Source organism: Cygnus atratus, chromosome 3, assembly GCF_013377495.2.
Source record: "Cygnus atratus isolate AKBS03 ecotype Queensland, Australia chromosome 3, CAtr_DNAZoo_HiC_assembly, whole genome shotgun sequence".
Classification (NCBI taxonomy): domain Eukaryota; kingdom Metazoa; phylum Chordata; class Aves; order Anseriformes; family Anatidae; genus Cygnus; species Cygnus atratus.
This window is the reverse complement of record NC_066364.1, coordinates 33,111,669-33,130,626: the sequence shown is the minus strand read 5'-3', so window position 1 is coordinate 33,130,626 and position 18,958 is coordinate 33,111,669. Positions and strand designations below refer to the sequence as shown.

The window sequence follows — 18,958 nt, the reverse complement described above, 5'->3', positions numbered from 1 at the left end:
TATGATATGATGAAATTGCTGGTCGTGAGACTAACCTGGTGTTTGTACTCAGCACTGTCGTCGACTCTATACTTTGGAAACCATATCTCAGAAACTATCAACAATTACACCTATTGCCTTTTTTTTTCAGGGAGTCAATCTGTGGAGGGGACGGGGAGATATTATTTCCTACTTGTTCACTCTTCCTTTCTCCTTCGCCCCCCTCTTATCCTCCGAGCTAGTTACGATAGTTCTTCAAGATTTTGAATATCCTTGGGATGTTCAGACCAGCATGTTCTTATTGTTATGTCTCCTGAATGTGCTTCAAATTTTGTTTAAGGTTAAACAACTACTTAGGAATTCCATCCAGAGATGTCCTGAGGTGAGATGGCTATGAATGGCAGGGAGTGTGGGAGTATATGGGCAGGTTTCTAGAGCAGTGGGCACCTCCAGTGTTTGGAAATTCACCCCTGAACAACTGCAAAATCCTAAAAAATTGTTAGAATGCTTGAAAAAGAGGTGTCATCACTCTGGCAATTCCAAAGAGACATAAATCACTGCAGCATGCTGGGGTCTGGCCTATGCCTATTGAGCTGCAATCAGTGCTACTATAAACCTAGTGACAGACCCTGTGGCCACTCCAAGTTCTGTGACAGGCCCATCAACCACTCCAACCCCTGCAGCCACTCCAAACACTACAATGGACCCTGCGGCCGCTCCAGCTCCCGCAGCCGCTCCAGCTCCTGTGGCCGCTCCAACCCCTATAATGGGCCCAGCGGTCATTCCAGCTCCTGTGATGGGCCCAGCGGTCATTCCAGCTCCTGTGATGGGCCCAGTGGTCGTTCCAGCTCCTGTGATGGGCCCAGCGGTTGTTTCAACCCCTGTGGCTGGCCCAGTGTGTATCCCAACCCGTGTGGCAGGCCCTGTGGCTGGGTCAGAGAAACGAGCTGTAGAAGTGCAAGTTGCCCCTGTAGACAAGGTGAAAAGATGGTATAGAAAATCAGGTCGTTTTGAACGCAGAGAAACTTCTGCTAAGGCTAAGTATAGAGAAGACAAGGCTGGGCCATCAGAGGAACAGGAGGATGAAGATGAAGATGTCAAAAAAACAAGAGTAACTACCCAAAACCCATACCAGCGTGAGCTATGAGATGTGCGAAAAGGTTTTGGTCGCTGTATAGGTGAGCAGCTTGTCACCTGGCTGCTCCGGTGCTGGGACACTGGAGCCAATTGTCTGGAATTAGAGGGCAGGGAAGCCAGGCGGCTGGGATCCCTTGCTAGAGATGCAGGCATTGACAAAGCAATTGGAGATGGAGCACCACCTTACAGCCTCTGGAGGCATCTCCTGTCAGCTGTGAATGAAAGGTATCCTTCAAGGAAGAACTTGTATGTCTACCGGGCAAGTGGACCACTATGGAGTGTGGGACTAAAAGGACTGTTGTGGTTTAACCTGGCCGGCAGCTAAGCACCACGCAGCCGTTCGCTCACCCTCCCCTCCCCCCTCCCTCTCTGGGATGGGTGAGAGAAATGGGAAAATGAAACCTCTGGATTGAGATAAAGACAGTTTATTAAGACAGGAAAATAATAATAATAATGATAATAGTACTACTAATGATACTAATAACAATGTGTACGAAACAAGTGATGCACAATGCAATTGCTCACCACCTGGTGACCAATGCCCAGCCTATCCCCAGGCAGCCGCTCCTGCCCCCCCCCACCCCCCCCCCCCACAGCCCGCTAGCCACCCCTGTATATTGTTCAGCATGACATTAGATGGTATGGAATACCCCTTTGGCCAGTTTGGGTCAGCTGTCCTGGGTCTGTCCCCTCCCAGCTCCGGCTGCACCCCTAGCCTTCCTGCTCGCAGGACAGAGTGAGAAGCTGAAAAGTCCTTGGCTTAGTGTAAGCACTGCTCTGCAACAATTAAAACATCAGCATGTTATCAACGCTCTTCTCATCCTAATCCAAAACATAGCACCCTACCAGCTACTAGGAAAAAAATTAACTCTGTCCTAACTGAAACCAGGACAACTCCCAAGGCTGATGATGGAAAAACTCTCTTTTTGTTCTTCAGTTCAAGACTGAGCGCAATTCTGAATACATGTCAGCCAGACACAAGGCACACAACAACAAAAAAAATGTAAGGGGCTTAACACATAAGCCTTTGGGTGAAATGTAAAGTCTCTTGAAAAACAGAAGTATGACCTGGATGTTCCAGTGATCCCTTCTGACCTAAATGCTATGAAAGTAAAACAAAACAAAAACAAACTATGAGTCATATCACTTCTGATGTAATAGTCTCTCAAATGGATTTTTTCAATCCGATTAGTTTTGTAATGCCGTCAAATAAATTGGTCATATTTTCCTGGTACAATTTGTCCTTTACTTGTTTTTTACCTCTCTGCAAGTTTTCTGTATTAAATTATACCTACATTTGAATTACTGGAAGCATTTTCCTGAAGAAAGAAATGGGATCAACTGAATACTGCATAGGTCAGCTGAACAGGTCATACCGATCATCTTCTGTTTTTCAGCTTGATTTACCAGCAGATAAATCTTCTGCCAGCAGGGCTTTTCCAAGAATTTTTAAATATTATCAGACATTTGGAAAGATCACTTCATAATACTTAATTTACACACAGTCTGGACTGGTTGTTTGTGATATATATAACTGTATGAGTATTGCCTTTTTTGTTCTTTGACAAATGCCTTACTTCTCAAAAAGGCTTGTCCAAGGAAGCAAGAAAAAGAGGGTAAGACTGACAACTGGAAATATGTGCTGAAAACTGTCACAGAGAAATATATATATTCCTTTTTTGTGCCTCTTCCCTCCATTGTCTGCAGTTTAGGTAACACAGAGTGAATGCCTTGAATAGCTTCAGGCAAGCCAGTGAGGAGTACTTATTGTGCAAAAGGAAAAGAAAATAGGGGAAAAGGGAAAAAGAGAAAAAGGAAAAAGAGAAAATGGAAATTTCTGTGACTATAAAGTTCACCCAAGAGATAGAATATATCAGTTACACCATCAAAAAACAACCAAAAATTTAAAAAAAAATAAACAAACAAAAATTAATCACTACAATAGACAAACTCAGAGGGTGGTGAGGCACTGGAACGGGTTGCCCAGAGAGGTTGTGAATACCCCAACCCTGGAGGTGTTCAAGACCAGGTTAGATGAGGCCCTGAGCAACCAGATCTAGTGGAGGTGTCCCTGCCTATGGCATGGGGGTTGGAATTAGTTCATCCTTGAGGTCCCTTCCAATCCAGGCCATTCTATGATTCTGATTCTATGATTCTATAATCTTGTGATACAGGATTCACATGGGACAATGGTACATCACAACTTCCTTGTGATTGCCTGCTTACAGTATAGTTTCAATTGTGCACTGGTCTGCAAATGACTGCATATCATCATCACGAAGTTAATAAAGACTTAATAGTGCTTATCTATTCATTACAAAAAGTTTCCCCTGTTCTCTACCATCAGGGAATTCACCAATGACCAGTGCAGCCCAACTGGCCTATTGATAAGGACTGGAAAGATCCTCCCAGGTTGAAGTGAGTTCCCGACTATGACAGGAAACCACAAGCTATGTAAACAAATGGGTAGGAAAGGAGATATCCAATTCTGTATTTAGCAATTTTTAAAACAAAGAAGTACTCTGACCAATAATAAACAAAATTAATACACATGAAGGATTTATGGAAAAGTTGGTTAAGGATGCATTTTTTGTTGTCTGATCATAAGAAACACATTTCGTCTTATATTTGCCAAATTCCTATAGATTTTTTGAGAGATCCGTGTATATGTCTTCCTTGAATTGCTCTCTTCAGAGTTTAATGATTAACTATTAAGATATTCCAAGTGTTAAATTTGTCGCAGTTTTTGGCACATCTGTTTTATGCAGCGTTAACAGTGAACAATATGAATCAAATCTCTATTTACATAGCTGGCAGTTGTATCATATTATTTCAAAGGAAATCATCGGTTATACTACAGTTATGTAAACTGAATATTAGATGGTACTCTCAGTTCTTCTGCTACTTAATCTTTCTAATTATAGTCCATAAAGCCAAGAGACACTCACATGCATTTGAAAAGGCTCAGATTCCTATTATCAAGGAAGAGAACCTGCCCTAACATTTCAGTCCTGTGGGAAAAGAAGCTGTGCATCTGCAGCTTTGACCAAGTGGTCTGCTCTTGGCATCTGACCTAGGAGGGGAAGCAATAAGATTTATTTTCACACTAGAGCAATTAGAACAGATTGCACATAACACTGAAATTCTGTTTCAGAGGAAAGTTGCAGATTTGGTTCCATTTAGCTACTTAAATTTACGTTGGCAAAACCAAGTGCACGCAGAGATCCATTCACAGGGCCAGGGCCTTTCTCACGGGTGCAGCCCACAAAAGTGGAGAAAAATATGATGTTTTGAACAGATGGCTAACAAAGTACTAAGGATTTGCTCCTTTTCCCTCTTGTCTACTCCCTGATACCACATAACGGTGTAGTTCCAGCTGAAACACAGTACTGAATAGGTCCTACTGGCTGATGACCAAAAAGAGGACATGCATGCACACTAATTTAGATCTTTAGATCACTCTACGACTTCCTGAAGGGAGGTTGTGATGAGGAGTGGGTTGGCCTCTTCTCTCAGATAACTAGTGATAGGACTCGAGGAAATGGCCACAAGTTGCACCTGAGGAGATTTAGATTAGATATCAGGAAAAACTTTTTCTCTCAAAGAGTGGTCAGGCGCTGGAACGGCCTGCCCAGGGGTGTGGTGGAGTCACCGTCCCTCGCAGTGCTCAAGAAGTGCCTGGACAAGGTGCTACGAGATATGATTTAGTAGCATAGTGGGTAGTATTTGTGATAGGAGGATGGTTGGACTAGATGATCTTGTAGGTCCTTTCCAACCTTGTGTTTCTATGACACAAAGGAACCACTTTGTCTTGTTTTGGATCCCATAAGTGTCTTGGTACAGTATCCTAGAAAGAGGTACTACAAATGCTTAATTTCCATATTCACGTGACTTCTTTTGATTTCTTCTGAAGTTATCCATGTCTTTTCAGAAAGTTCTCTTGAGTATACCAATTACAGGAAGACACTCATCAGCTTACAGAATAAAAGCTGTAAAGAAAGTACTAAAAATATTTTGTACTTTATCATGCATGATTTATTTAACCGAATACCCAGACAGCTATTTCTGGCTTGAATTATTAAACACACTTATAATTCTTCAAAATTCCAAAGACAACCACAGTATCACACAGTAGGAAGCATATAATTTGACAAGGCTGAGACAGAGCAAAGAGTATAGTTTTACATGTGAGTGCCTTTAGTAGTTCTGTTTTGGGGTGATACTGGCGGAAACCATGCTGGAGCTAGAAATGGAGCAGTCTGACCTGAACCTGAACACATTCATCAGCTCCTGGAGAAGATAAACTACTCTCACAAGTCAGGACATTGCAGAAAACATTTCTCTTTGACAAAAACAAAACAACAACAACAAAACCATACAAAAGATGCCTGATATGCTAAAGGCCCTCATTTATAAATCCTTGCAGGGAAAGTAATGTTTTATAAAAATTCAAAACCAGCCAATGAGAAACTTTTCCTTTCAAAATGAAGAAGGCTAAGAGATTTTGAATGGCTCTTTAATGAGCTTCACATTGACATTGATTTTATATGGAAAATTCATAAGTAGGATGATTCTGCATGGCACTATAGCAGTAGATAGTTAGAGAGAGAGGCAGTGAGTAAGCTGAAGGGAGCCAAAGAAAAGTCTAGCTCATATTGTCATGCATCTGCATTTATCCCAATGAAGTTGTACCTCTCCTGACCCGTGTATATGCCACGTATGATCCAAATTTGAACCTTTTGTTTCTACACAAAGCTGCATTTTGTATATTGGTATATTCTCATAGAATATTCTCATATTTATTCTCATATGCTCATATTCTCGTATTCTCACCTGCTTATACTCTTTACATAAATATAAACCACCAGTAAATTTTTTTTTAAAAGAACATACCATACACCTTTTTGCATTGTGTTTTGTAATAATTTCAAGAAATACCAGAGAACCAATGAGACAGACTTACAAAAACAAGCCTTATGCAGAAGTAATGCTCTTTCCTTCTTGTTTTTAGCAATCACACTAAATGCTTATTGCTTATAGCAAACTAGATTGCTTATTACTACACCTAAGAAATTAAAAAAAAAAAAGAAAAAAGAAAAAAAGAATGAAAAGTAAAAGGAAAAAGGTTCTTAAATGCCATTGAGACTATTTCTCAGCTGTTTCAGATGTTTCTCATATATCATACAGACAACTGTTTTAAAGAAGTGTCATTTTAAAATAATAATATAGTTTTTGTCAGAGGTGACCAATATATCCTGATTGTGTTTCTTCTTGGATCATCAATATAGGATGGGTGGATGTGAACTTTAACCTGTGGTTTGCTAGTGTCCTTTGGCAAAAGGAACTTAAGCTGGAGATCATTCCTGAATTTAGTTTGATTGACCAAATGCTGTGCGATTTACCTTATTAGGAAAGATGGCTGACAGCAGACTCTGTGTCAGCATTCCAGATGAGTGCAGTTAGCCACTGACAAGCCTATGGGAATTGCAATACAGTATTTTAAAAGATGAACATTCCATTGCCAATGCAACTGTCATTGCTCCTTGATTGGAATTGCATCTTGGAACATGAGCATTACTGGGGTAGTATGCAGGTCATATTCCTTTTATATTTAATTTATGCAGGTGCAGTTTTCTTCATAGATATAGTAAACAGGAAATATTAGATACAAGTTCGATCGGTTTAAAATAACATCTCATACTGATTGGACTTTTAGGAGACCAATCTTTGGCTACTTCGTCATGCCTTACTTATTTAAAATCTGATTGTAAGAAACAAGAGCAACATTCTGATACAGAAAAAACACATAAGAACATATTCACGGTAAAATAACCACCTTGCAAACTCCCCTGCACGCTGAAGTGAGGCAATTTTTGTTCAAAGTATTTTAGTAGTAGAACTTCATCACCGGAACAGAGATGTAAATGTCACAAGCTTAAATGTTAGAAGCCTCTCTAGATAAATAATAATTATCATCATTAAAAAAATGCTCCTTTAAGCACTGTCTCTTTTTTGGATTTGCAATAGGGGTTCAGCACAACTTCAGCCATCGGATGCATGGTACCTCATTGGTTTCTGTTGGCCTTTGAGAAAGCCCTTCAGTGCTGTTTAGCATCCTAAAACCTTTTCACACACAAGTAAAGAATTCAGCCTTCAGCTTAACATACAGCCATGTTTTTTTGGGACCTATCAAAGACATTACTCTGATCTTCTTTCAGGGAGTCTGTATCGCTGAGGTGCCTCAGCAGTAAGAGGTTTCTCTGCTGCATGTAACACTGACAAAGAAGGAGAGATGAGAAAGTTGCTGCTATGCAAGTTTCATAGATATTGTATAGTTTCATATTCCAGAAGGGGCTCAACCTCCTCATAAATTTGAGCTGGAAGGAGATTAGGAGGAAGAGAACAATCTAGGGTGCTGCATTGTGCCTGTTTAAAGAAAAGTGTTAGAAACCCTGCAGTGGGCTGGGACCCAGTCAGAGAAAGGGGAAATGGCAATTCTTTAGGGAGAATAAACAACTTCATATTGATCCCAAATATGAGAACTACTGCTGCACAATGCCCAGACAAGTTCAATTAATAAATGTGTAGTTTAAATAAACCGCATTCCTCCATTGTGTTTTCTCCTTTCAACTCCAGGACAATGTGTGGAGGGCACAACATAAATTTCACTCCATTTTTCATGCAATACTTAAAATAAATATACGAGTCTTTTGCTGTAAAGGACAGGTCAGGTGTTGAACATTTTGAAAGGCAATAATGCTGTCAAATTTAATAACAAGAATTTAGAAGTGATCTAGCAGCTTCTCATAAAATGAGTTTTATTTCACTCAGATATTGAAGCAGAATTTTAAGGTCATTAACCTTCAACATAGGAAAATACCTTATATTTGTTTTTTTGTTGTTGTTGTTGTTTTATTCTTTTGTTTTGTTTTGCTGTGTTGTTTTTTTCCCCTGTGATTTTATTCAATCAAGTAAACTTTCTGTTTGTGTATTATTACTTTTTCAGTACAAATACTAGAAGTTTTTTAAGGCCTTACGAGTTTATTGTTAAGACCCAGAGAGTTGGTATTCATCTCAGAGAGACAGGAAAGGAACAGAAGAAGATATCTCTTCTCATTACTAGGCTGCCTGACCTGGCCTTTTGTGGGAAGTAGTTCAGAGCTTTCTGAGCTGCTGGTTAGCCGCAGCAATGTACAGCTCCTGTTCTATGTTGTCTTTATCTGATTATGCCAGGGAAAACATAAGAAAATAATATATACCCAGCGTGACCATTTCTGGATCATCTGGAGTTTGCTTTGTGCAGTCAGCTTTTCCAGTTTGGCAGTGAATGGGCTTTAAAGACATTTCATTCTCCTCTACCACCCTATCAAGAGACACGCAGATAGCGCACACAGTCTGCATGGGCTTCCAGGAGTATTCCTCTTCAACTATTTGCTTTCTCAAGTGGAGAGTCACCACCATGCACCACCAGCAGAACCTGCCCAGTTGTGTCTTGCTGGTCTCCCAGGCATCCAGACAGCCTTAGGGATGCACTGCCATTCATCTGCTGCTCCACAGACCAGAAGCAACACCAAAGGACCTTGATTCGGTCTTTCTTTCCCATGAACCATGTGTTTTCTGTCTTGTGGATCAGAGTTTCATGTTCAGATGCCATTATGTAACTGAAGACTTCTTCAGATTTTCCTGCTAATCCTCATCAGCCTCAGCACTCCAACACCATTTCCCTGGTCAGACTATCACAGGTCCATTGTGGGAGACCCAGAATCTCCCACAATGCAGCTTTAGCTCAAAATACTAAATGTGGAGAAGTTTGGACATTTATCTGGACACATTTTTTGTGTGAAATGTCCAGAAGCTGCAATCCCCACCCAGCCTCTCTGAGCCACAGAGCTGGCTGCATCGTTCCTGCATTCTTCCCCGCCCAAGGAGTTATAACGACCTTTCCACCAGGATCTCAGCAGCTCTCAGCTCTCTCCTACACTATTCAATAAAGAACTATGAAAGACCTCCGTGTAGTTCTTATAGTTTATGGCGGAATGATATCGTGTACTTCATCTTCCAATTGTTATCTAGACTTTTGGCTTACAAAATTGAGCTACCTTCCCTGTCCTGCCCTGCCTTGACCTACCCTTCCAGCTTATGTTTTTTTTTTTTGTTTGTTTGTTTGTTTGTTTGTTTTTGTGGCAGGGAAATTTCAGATCATGTTAAGCTCAAAGGATGGAAACCACAAGAATAAAACAAAGTCATGACAATCTTAGTTTAAATCACAACGATATGATGCCAAACATATTTGCTCCTGGTATTTATTCCCCGTAGTCAGAATCATTGCAAATAACAGCCCATTTAAAACACGTGGATTAAGTCACTGACAGAAAGCAAAGCAAGAGCACTGTGCACACATCACACTGTCACTGGAAATTATCCACTTGCATTGCCTGAAAAAATATTTATATTCTTTGCTGCTTTGAAAAGACATGACAAGATGCTGATAAACAGAAAAACAGTTATGTGACTTGTTATGCAAACAATATGAGTGACTCATTAAAACTAACAATCAAGATTGACTATAGTACCTATTTATTTTTGCAGCCCTCAAAAAGAGGCATAACTGAAGTAGAATTGATTAAAGACAAGTATTAATTACTGTGCTTACACCAGAATTTGTCCTGAAGTGTTGCAGTCACATAAGAAAGCTTATTGTTCATTTCCTCTGGATCAGAAACTGAGGTAATTCTAGAAGAAATTACTATGCTAAAGACTTTGGTATATTTCACATTGAGAAAGGACTTACTCCTAAGGTTTACTGCAAAATATTCATCCAGCCAACTCACATAATAGTAATGATATCAAGCAGAAAAATATAGACAATATTTAGAAAAATATAGACAATGTTCAAGTGAGTGAACTATCAAAAAAAGCTCTCCTGTATGTGTCCTTGCCTCTGTTTCACTGATACTCTGCTGGTCAATGCAGAGAGAACAAGGGCCATCTTTACCATTCGGAATTGGTTTGCATGTTGTGCAACCCTGGGCTGCCAGGCTGTGGTGTGGCTGGCCTCCTTGCTGAAGCTTTGCGGAATGTGTCCGAAGAGCTTGGCTTGAGCACTCCATGACCACTGGCAGCCTGTCGGTCCTAAAACTCTGTTTTAATGCTTGAAATGAATCAGCTACTGTTCTCCAGCAGCAAAATACTCAAAAAGGTATTTACTGTAAGCATGCATACAGGCTTCATAGCCTTAAGTTATTCATGTAGGTGCAGTTATATATATGCCTAAAAGCTTTGTTTCAAATAGATTAATTTAGAAACATTAGCTGTATAAACACTGTAATAACAGTCCCTGTAACCTATCTGTTTGCCTTCAGAACTTTAATATTTTGCATACCAGCTTTTAGTGTTTGAGAATAACCCAGCATGTGGTTTATATAAATGCAACAACAGACCCAGAGAAGCTGTACTGTATGACATAACAAGTCTTTTTATTTTTCCACAAAACCTAACTGCTGAAAAGGGTGAACCCCTACCTACTTTTGCATAAACTTTTGTCATGAGGTTAGATCTCCAAGACAACAGAGAATTCTGAATAAGATGGAAAAAAAAAAAAAAAGTTTTCCGAACTTCCTTTTACCCTTTCTGTATTATTCTGAAAATTATGTCCTTTTAATAAATAAAACTATATATACTTCCATTGTGAAAACACTGCCATAACAATCAAGCCTATGTTCCTGTTCTATCTATTCTCAAGTATCAATAACGATAGAGAAATATCTTCCCTCAAATGCCTGTTTTGTCTCAATTAAGAATCACAAACTTTTGTTTTTATTAGGTGATCATTTTACAAATACTTGGTATTTTATATCAGTACTGAAAAAATGAAAAATTAGAAAACTTATAAACTGCAAAAGAGATTAGAAGTACTAATCTCAAATCCCATATTAACAGGAAAAATGCAATACGGCAAAAGAGTAAATTTAATTATTAATAATGACCACATCACACCAAAAAATCATCTCTGTGTATGTGTGTGAGCAAATACTTTTTTTACTGTAGGCCAATATCTTCATATATTTTGTGTTTAGCTTTCAAATGATTGCTGCAAACTCATTTCAGCCTTTGTGTTTCTTGATTCACAGTGAAGTGTGACTAATCAATCATATACTCCTTGATCTGCCTTTTGAGTGAATAGGTAAAACTGCTCACTTAAAAAACAGTAAATTGTAAAAATATTTTTTTGAGATGAATTGCCAGACAAGTTATAATTATGTGTGAAACATTCTCATGGATAACTTCATAACTATCTGAACAGTCATGATCAAGAAATGATGGACCTTTGTAAATATTATGAAGTAAATTTTCTTGTTTGTCTTCACAAATATCTTAAATTCATTGTCAGTGTTATTTAGCTAGCTTAATCTCCTGGTTTTGACATAAATCAATACTGTTGATATGTCTAAGAATGCTGTGAAGACATGTGATGTGAGAAAGACAAGGAAAAAAAAAACAACTATGAATTTATGTAAGCTAGTACTTGTTTTATACATCCTAATTTTGCTATTTAAACTTTGAAGTGGCAATGTTTCATTAATAGCATTTAGTGAACACACACAAGTATTTGTATTTTCCTGGCCAAATGCTCTGTAATATGGTCTGTGGATAAAAGGTAAGAACCAAGCTCTTGATCCTTGTCTTCCCCCAAGCAGAAGACAAAAACATGAGTCAAGTCCATTTGAAAAGAGATGCTGCAGACCTTCTAGGTCACCATTTAAAGTTAGAGCCAAGTGTAAAAGTTATCCACAAAAGGAAAGGTTTGGGCACGGCTGTAGTCACACCACTTAGTAGCAGCTACTCCACAGGCAGCGCGCCTCTTTGGAGAAAAGCTGCTCTTCCTCATCCCCAGAAATAAATATGCAGCTGGGGTAGTATAGGGAGATATAATGCCAAAGGCCAAGGAGAAAAAGGCACAAATCTGAAATAATTGGAGCCTCACAACCTTTATTCTCGGGCAGAAAACAAAATGTAAAAGTAGTTAGTGACTTCCCCCTGGTGGCAGTGAAGGGACCCATCTGTCTCCTAGCCCCGAGTATTGCTGTTCAAAATGTTACTGACAGCTTCAAGAGGCACATCTGTGCTCCTTGTACACTGGGGTGAGCCTAAGCAGACCATAAGTGACTACCATATTCTGGCAGTGGCAGGGGTTACTCTCACCAGCCCTCCCACAAAAATAAATAAATAAATAAATAAATAAATAAATTAAAAGAAAATCAGGGATCAAACAGGGATAAAAGCCAGGGATAAAAAACAGGGATAAATATGGCTGTGTAATAATGACAGCAGCAGAGCTTTGCTTTTTGTAAGCATGGATGATATTCTGTGAACTACTGAGAGAGGATGGACTCCCCGAAAAGAAGACAAGTAAGAGCAGCTTTGCACACTTCCAATGCAATGAGGAATATTTTAAATTAGGACTGGGGTGACAGGTAGCAAATTCCTTCAGGTAAGTATAGGACAGAAGCTTAAAAAGGTATTGGGACAAAGTTATGCACACCAGAGTCAAGAGAGAAAAAGTGTAACAGTGCATCTGTCTGTTACGAATCAGAAATGGCTTTACTCCAATGCAAGACCTAATACATGCCCCAAACCAGGATTTAGCTGGTAGAGAAAAGTTGATGGGCTACTTTTTATGCCAGGAATATTAACATGAAAGAAACAACCTAAATTCTTTTAAATATGTTTGTTGGCTAGTCACAGGAAAAGAAATAATGTTCTTAAGCTACAACATGGAAAAGGAGGTTAAAAGTGTGAGGAAAAATCCTGTGGAGGCTGTGGACTCTCCAAGCAGCAGAAATGTTTAGGAACATTTCCAACATCTGTCAGAAACAACAAAGACTCAGTTGATGTTGTCTAAGGCAGTAAGTAGACAGGACAAACTCCTGAGATCTGTTCAGGCCAAAAGTTCTGTGATTTTGTGATCTCCCTGTAAACCAAAATGTGATTAAGACATTCAGGGAAGCACCACAACTATTCAGAAAACAGGATGTCATTTGGTGAAAAATTTCCAGGTCCTTTCATTTTTTTTCTCTCCTATCAGGATGAAGCCAAGTTTCACAAGACAAAAAGAGTCAGAGAGTTCACTTGTTAGATGGTTATAGTGAGCTCCACAGTGGGTGGAGGACTCATGTAAGGTTATCTGCAGCCCCAGATAGGTCTCTGCTCTGTCTGGTTTGAGGCAAAATTTTGGAGATTAGATCACCCTACTTGATTAAATGAGCAAAGAACCCTCTACCTGGCTCTTTGGTCTTACACACAGTGTTTATTTTCAGGTGGACTCTTTTACCAGATATTCCATCTAGGGCCTGAAGTCAACCATTGTAACTGTTGTTGGTTTTGTCATATAACAGATGCATTTCTGCAAAAAAATATGGTTTCTCTTAGTTTTTTGTTGTTGTTGTTGTTTTGTTTTGTTTTGGTTTTGATTAAAAAAAAAAAAGTGTCATTTGAAGATTTCTGCCCCACTCCAGGAGCAGCATAATGTACTCTTTTAAGTCTATTTTGATGTTTTGTGACCATAGTGTAATACTATGTTGTATAGACTACAGTGTAGTTCTATAGTCACACCTTCTGCTCAACAATGGAAAGATTTCTGAGCAGTTCAGATTAGTATATTAGTAAGGAGTCTTAAACTTTACACCCAGATTTTAAAAAGAAAATAGAGTTTCTACAGACTCAAAGTAATTGACTCTAACAGCTTGCTTTCTGCAGAAGAGATTAAGTTCCATGGAAGTGTTAATCAGCCTCTGAGGCCTGTATGTAATGATTACCAAGTTGTATGCTTGTAACATGAGCAAAGAGCAATGATTCATGTGTCTGTGAGTTACTATAAAAGCACAGAAAATCAATCATTATCAATTCATCTATTTTTGATGGTTGGTTTCATACTGCAATATTTAAACTGGTTGAACTTTAAAATAGAATGAGTTAGATTTCTGAAAATATAATTAAACCTCTACCTTTTTTAGTCAAGCTTAAATTCCTTTTGTGTTCAGCCTAAAAAAAATATTTTTATTTGAATTTATATTCCCTCACACTAGTTTAGAAATGATATGATGAGTACATATATTCATATGTTGCTATTCCTCTGGCTCCAAAGCACATTGCAAACTATTGAGGTGCTGGATGCAATTGTAACTGACTGAATCAGGGTATGCAAGGGGCACTGTGAATGCTGCAGATTTAGATGGTGGCTGCATTGTGATTATTTCACCAGCACTGAAATTCAGCTCCATATGGAAAGAAATACAGTAACAATTTGCTGCTTGAAACAAACAAACAAACAAACAAAAGGAACAACATGTACAAACAAATGCATCACCAACTATAACAAGACAATCCAGGGTTTAGTTCATGGAAGAACCACTCATCAAATCTGAAGCCAGAAAAGATGACATTTTGTTATTGGAAATTTGGAACTACCTGGCAATTTCCTTTTGTTGAACATGCACAGACAGTCAGTTCAGCAATGGGAGTTGCTGAAAGATGCTCCTCACATCTACCAGAATTTTACAAGCAATTTTTTAATCCTTTCTCCAGATCTTTTGGAAAATCCTTCCATGCTTGCCTATCTTGGTAGAACATGTCTTGATGCCTCCTAGGCTAGCCTGAAGCTGTGTGATCTATCTGGGCACAAAGCATTCAACATCCAGGAAACTCAACCCAGGGAGAAGGTTCTTTGACATATTTTACCTGTAAATACACCATAGTCACCTCCCTACCTGTGGCTGACTATGGGTTACTGAGTCAAACTCAAGCTGACTTCAAAGACTCAGGTATTAGCAGCAGGTTTAACAAAGATCTGAATCTGATTTATTTTACAAACAGTAATATAAAGAAGAGACAGTTAAGTATCTCTGGTTTAATTAGGGTAATATTCTGCATGGTCACATAAATGTGACTAAAGTTACTATGTGAAATATCACATGTAATAACAAGAGGATATAAATTTCACATTCTTAAGAGTACCATTCCAGCAAACACATACTGATACTTTTTTATCATAGAATCCAAATTGTTTAATAAAAACAAGATCGATATTGAACATTTGAGATGTTCTATTTTGAAGAGTTCTCTAACTAAATCCTCAGGCAGATTTATCTCTAAGCATTCTAATGCTTATATATTTTGATGTTTTATACCTTAGCTGCTAATGTTTTCACTCAAGCCATGTCAGCTAACAAACTGTCTAATCCTACTTTCATGTCTCCCCTCATATGGTAACTCTTCAGCTCTAAATTACATACTATAATTGACTCAAACTAGGATATAGATTTAAATATAAACTGAGATCACAAACTGAGATCACAAGCTAAAATGAAAAATAGAAAGTCCCTATTCTTATATCCATATTCTTATATGCTATTAGCATTTATCCCTGTTCTTTCCTTTTGCCTGTCATGAGGTTTGGGTTCACAAGCACTTTCTAACAATGTCTCGTCATGGTTGTCAAAAGTAAATTCCTCACTATATTCACACACAGGTCTTCTCACTGTACTTGGGTCACATTACAGCCAGTACTATTTAAGATGGGCATGATAATTGCTATTGCAGAAATATCCTTGTGTATAATACTATTAATAGTAGTAGCAGTAGTAGAAGTAGTAGTGGTAGCAGCAGCAGCAGCAGTAGTAATAGTAGTAGCAGCAATGTGAAGCCTTTTCCTCTCTATCCCAGAGCTTTTCCTTTGCCGAAAGGAAACAAGGCCATTACTTGATTTTAAATTAGGCATTTAAGATTTGCATGTGTAGCACACATGCCATTTATCATCCCCAACAGTATGAGGGTTTAGGGAAAAAAATATATTATTTATATAGCTTAGTTGTAGCATTCTGGAAGTAAATGCATGTTGGAACTTTACTGGTTGGTGTGCCATTTGGGATATTTCTATGGTGTTGTGTTAATATAAGAAAACTGTTCCAGGTAAAAATTAAACAGCAATAATTCAGAGATGCATTTTCCTTTGTGATTGTAGTCTTGAATGTAATATGATCAATGGAGACATTTACAGTTGATAGTTGAATACAGAAGATGTGTTTCAGTATGACATCTGCTTTGACAGCCATTTGATTGCTCTCATGACTTTCTCTGTTGGATGGGAAAAAAAAGTGCCAGGGTTTTAAGCTGTGCCCTCAGTAAGTGTGTGTATATATACATGCTTCCACTAAATTTACAGCGTTGTAAGTATTGCATACTGCCAAGGTTTGAATTTGGCTTTGGTACAATATGGAGAAGACACCTAACACTAGGTTTTTGTATCAAAAAATCTTTTTGATAATAAATAAATAAATAAATAAATAAAAATCTAACCATTTTCTTCCAGGGCTGCTGTCTTCATTGCAGACAGGATTATGGGGAACAATGAAAGGGGATGCAGAAACTCGACTGGTAAGCCATGCAGCAAGAACAGTAGAAGCACAGGTCTCACCCAGCAGACCCCCCTCATGCTGCACAGCCAGGCACAGGGATTTCAGCTGGAGAGTTGCCTGACCACCTACCACACAAAATTTAATGTCAGATCCACTAAAAATATTGGCAAGAGTCCCACAGGCTCAGGTTGCACAAGACTGGATCTTTAATGAGAAATGGTATTAATGGTAATGTATTTCACTGTCTTTATTACAAAGATGTCATTTTTTTCTAAGACCAACTCATATTGTTGCCCACACTGTCAGCTGGTATACTCTTAGTGCAGCTTTACAGATCTCAGTGAAGCTAAATTGTTCTATGCTAACTGACTTTCATTAATTTAAACCAGCAGACAGTATGTATCACATGGATTTAAATTAAATATGTGTACGTGTGACAAAGAGAAACAATGAGATTAACTTATTTTAAAAGTTCTTTCTGTCTTTCTTTGGAAAAATTGTGTTTTATACTATGCCGTCACAAATTTTAATCAAAAGAATGTCTCAATCACTAAATGCCTGCTGTTCTGCCTTGGTTGTTGTCTTCACAGAATTTTCAAAACAAGCCAATCCAGAATTGTTTCTGATGGAGACAAATGTCCACCCGGGACTACGATGAGATCATTGAAGTCATTTCTACTTGCGACTTCAGCAGAAAAACACATTAACTTGTCATTTTTTTTACCACAAGTTTCACTTCCTACAAGCAACAGTTATGTGGTCTGAGAGGGTATTAAACTTTAGATCACATCAGGACCACAGCAATTCAGCATAAGTGACTTTCTATTTCCTCTCAGCTGAAAACAGACCTTTCTTGAACAAAGCACAACAACATTCAGAGAGCATCAATGTGTACAGCATAGAGTGCTCTTGGGCTTCATGGTGAACATACTGTGAATTCCATTTTATTCACAAGTATCATATTTATGCTGTAAAATTCTGAAATTCTGCATATTTAGTGTTCTGTTATTCAGGGTTTACCCTAAACTCTTTTAATATTATCAACTATAAGATATACACCAATGTCTGTGCTGCAGAAAACACAAATTCTCTATATGTCATAGAATTACATGTAGAATTATAATATGAAAATTTTCTTCCTTATGTCCAACCTAAATTTTCTGTCTTTCAGTTTACAGCCATTTCCCCTTGTCCTGTCACTACAGGTCCTGATAAAAAATCTTTCTCCATCCTTCTTATAGGCCTGGCCCTTTTTATATATTGAAAGGCCCAATAATGTTTCCCTGGAGAATTCTCTTCAGGCTGAACAACTCCAACCCTCTCAGCCTTTCTTCATAGGAGAGGTGTTCCAGCCCTCTGATGATAATATGAGGAACTCGACTACGGTTACTGCAACTAGTCTAGATTTTCACCAGTGTATTCAGAAAACAAAAGCTGTTCTAGAGACAGTTTGAGTTAGCTATGCATTGCCAGCCTAATATAGAACTGTAGGTTGAAAAATTAAGACCCATTGTGCTAAGCTCCAGATCTGGAGTAAAAGAAAACCTGACTTGAGTTCTACTGCTATTATAAATAATATGGCATAACTTACCAGTCAGTGCATAGTGAATTTTATTGACTACAGAACTGATTCTTAATTGCAGGCATAGGCAATATGCAGATACTGCTCTCACTTTAAGGCAAGATTTTTAGGGAACCTGGGAGGCTACAGGTTTTACACAAATCACCATTTAGACTGCCCTGCCCATGAAATTGGTGGCAAATTTTATTATTTCTAAGTTGCAAATGTACAGAACATTCAGAAGGGAAAAATATCTATGCCCTCGGCCTCTGTTTTTCTTCCGCCTTATATTTGCATGCATTTGTTCTTTTACTCCTTATGTGGTAAAAGAAACACAAAATGTAATGTAACATTTTGTTACATTATGTAACAGGAGATTTTCAAATCTGTATGCATAAAAATCTTGATTTATGGTTTTACAAGGCAACAACCTTATCTGAAAATGGTTTATATTAAAAGCAAATTTGTGTTACCAAAAATAGGATTATTCTGAAATGAACAAAGCAAAGAGTTGATGTGGGAGGGAAACCAAAAGCAAACAACAAAAGGAAATGAAAGCCTGGGAAAATAGAACCGAGTAAACCGACACAGTCAGGTTCAAGTTGCCAGAGTTTCAGTCTGGATTATTGCTGTTATTGTTCTTGAATTTCACTTTCAAGAATATTTAAATGTTTCTGTTTTTCCCTTTGTTTACTTGATTTTTAGGAAGTTCATGACAACATATTTCTTTCTACTTCATCCTGATTAGCTGGTGCTTCATCACTGTTCCAGCTGTGATATGCTAAACTCTGATTTGGGGGCCAGCTCTCAGCCCCAGTTTGAAAGACCCTGGTCCAGGACAAAACTCCTTGTCTAAAACTATATCACT

The 18,958-nt window shown here is 38.4% G+C and overlaps 1 long non-coding RNA gene across 1 annotated transcript in view; it reads left to right on the top strand.

Annotated features, from left to right (window-relative positions):
• The window catches only part of LOC118246135 (uncharacterized), a 29,020-nt gene extending 11,504 nt beyond the window's left edge, over nucleotides 1–17,516 (top strand). Inside the window, exons 2-3 of the long non-coding RNA XR_004778083.2 lie at nucleotides 16,484–16,548; nucleotides 17,120–17,516. This is a non-coding gene — a long non-coding RNA (uncharacterized LOC118246135). The remainder of the gene's footprint in view (nucleotides 1–16,483; nucleotides 16,549–17,119) is intronic.
• Nucleotides 17,517–18,958: the final 1,442 nt, after the last annotated feature.